The sequence below is a fragment of the Babylonia areolata genome, chromosome 22, assembly GCF_041734735.1.
Source record: "Babylonia areolata isolate BAREFJ2019XMU chromosome 22, ASM4173473v1, whole genome shotgun sequence".
Taxonomy (NCBI): Eukaryota; Metazoa; Mollusca; class Gastropoda; order Neogastropoda; family Buccinidae; genus Babylonia; species Babylonia areolata.
In genome coordinates, this window is record NC_134897.1 from 26,609,675 (window position 1) to 26,612,174 (window position 2,500).

The window sequence follows — 2,500 nt, forward strand, 5'->3', positions numbered from 1 at the left end:
TACATTTATTTAATCATTTATTTATTTACTGTTCCATTTCGTTATTGGTTTAACTCTTGCAAAGATCTTTTTTACTTCCTTATGGAACATTTTACAATCAGTTGAGTATAACAAGGTATCAGTACGCATCCTAGCAAAGGCTGTTGTTTTTCAAACAAAGAGATGATTAACCATTTAACCGCTTTTAATAAAACATGTATAATTAATTAACATAAAAATGAAAAAAAAATTTTTTTCGTTTTTGAAACATAGATAATCATGAATATATATACAATTATTTCTAAATGAGCAACTAACTAACTAACTAAACAAACAAATGAATAAATGGATAAATAATGAGTAGACAATGACCATGCATATCGACATCCTAAACGAATGGATCAGATACACTAGAACAACTTTTGAGTAACTGAAAGTACAGTTTTTAATGCAGTTCGTGGAGAGGGGGAAAAAAGCATATCGTCAAACGTATTATGAACATATTTCAATGGTTTGTCAGCACTGTTATTATTATTATTATCATCATCATTATTATTTCAGCAGCAACGCGTTCTCCTTTTCTTTTTTTTCCCAAAAAGTACATTCAAAGGCTTGCCAAAGTTCTTTCCTGAACACCACCAACGCAAGTCAGGCCTTCAGTGCGCGCATAAATTATACATGTGTACCTCTCAGAGGGGATTTCTTTTGCATATTTTTTTTTTCCAGAAGACAACGCTTACGTTGCCATGGGTTCTTTCTCAGTATACAAAGTGAGCGCTGCACACAGCACCTCGGTTTATCGTTTCATCCAAATGACCAGACGCTCAGTTTGATTCTCATGTCAAACTTGGGAGAAAGGGCGAGAGCGGAATTAAACCCTAAACCCTCACGGACTCTGTATAGGCAGTTCTGCCTCTTGACCGTTCTGCTACATTGCTCCTTTAGATCGATAGAATGGGATCACTTCAACAAGATAATTCTGTGTATGTGGAATTACTCCTACACCCCACCCATCAAGAAATTGTGATGTTTCAGAAAACCCCACCATTAGAAACTGTGCTGCCAATAGTCATTTTCTTGTTGTTGTTGCATTAAAACTTGATATCAATGGGGGAAAAAACTAGTGTGACGTTGTCTTAATGCAGTGCTTGTTTGTTCACGTGAGAAAGACCAGAAGTTGGCGCCTGTCTTTATTTTGCTGACTGAATGAAACATTTGGCGTTATAAACAATTCTTTTCTGTTTGGATTTGTAGTTTCTAAATGAACATTAACAATTTTCCTTCTTCAGCTCATGACGGTAAACCACAGCCCATGATTTGAAGTAATGCATGCGGCTACATTCAAATAGTGGGACTGAAACTCTATAACAGCATGCTTCTCTGTGTAAAAACGAGAAAGGTCTTTATTTTTATCTATTTTATATTATTTATTCTTTTATTTATTTATTCATTTTTATTTCTTGCATCTGACTGGTCGTTGCTGGTGTTGCTACCGTCGCCGTTGATGTTGTTTTTGTCACTGGTGGTGGTAGCGTTGCTATTGTTGTCGTTGTTGTTGTTGTTGGTGGTGGTGGTGGTGACGGTGGCAGTGTTGTTGTTATTGTTACTATTGTCGTCATTGTTCTCGATGTTAGTGGTGGTAGTGGTGATGGTGCTGTTATTGTTCTTGTCGTCATTGCTGTTGTTGGTGGTGGTGGTGGTGGTGACGGTGCCAATGTTGTTGTTATTGTTACTATTGTTGTCATTGTTGTCGCTGTTAGTGGTGGTGCTGTTATTGTTGTTGTCATTGTTGTCGATGTCAGTGGTGGTGCTGTTGTTGTTATAGTCACTGTTGTCGCTGTTAGTGGTGGTGCTGTTATTGTTGTTGTTGTCACTGTTGTCGTTGTTAGTGGTGGTAGTGGTGGTGCTGTTATTGTTGTTCTTGTCGTCACTGTTGTCGCTGTTAGTGGCGGTAGTGGTGGTGTGGTGGTGGTGCTGTTATTGTTGTTCTTTTTGTCATTGTTGTCGCTGTTACCGCTGACCTGAAAGAAACAAAAGAATGGGAGAAAAACCCCGAAAACCTCAACCATCTATTCAACACAGTCATTTCACCCACTCTAGGAAGACATTGTCGGGAATGGCCAGAGGGCAAAACTGATGCGGAAGTGAAGCTACTCATAGAAGAAAACAGTAAAGAAGAGGACATCATCATATACACAGATGGCTCAGTCACCAAAGACCAGTCTGGTTGGGGATTCACTGCGAAACAAAATGGAAAAACAATTTGGGAAGAAAATGCTGCCTACAAAGTCACAACCTCCAGCCTAACGATGGAAGTTGAAGCTGCGACACATGCCCTCCAGTGGCTATCGTCCATCCATACGCCCGGAAACCAACATGCCATGATTCTAACCGACTCAATGAACCTCATACAGAAAATTGAAAACGGAATGGGAAGCCCAGAGTGGCATAAGGCAATGCGCAACTTTCAGATTAAAAAACTCACATGGTCATACTGCCCGGGACATGCAGGTGTTAAGGG

General features: G+C 39.4%; 1 protein-coding gene across 2 annotated transcripts in view; it reads right to left on the reverse strand.

Moving 5' to 3' along the window:
• Positions 1-2,500, reverse strand: part of LOC143297339 (cys-loop ligand-gated ion channel-like) — a 42,369-nt gene that overhangs the window by 14,658 nt on the left and 25,211 nt on the right. The gene's annotated exons all lie outside the window — the stretch shown is intronic.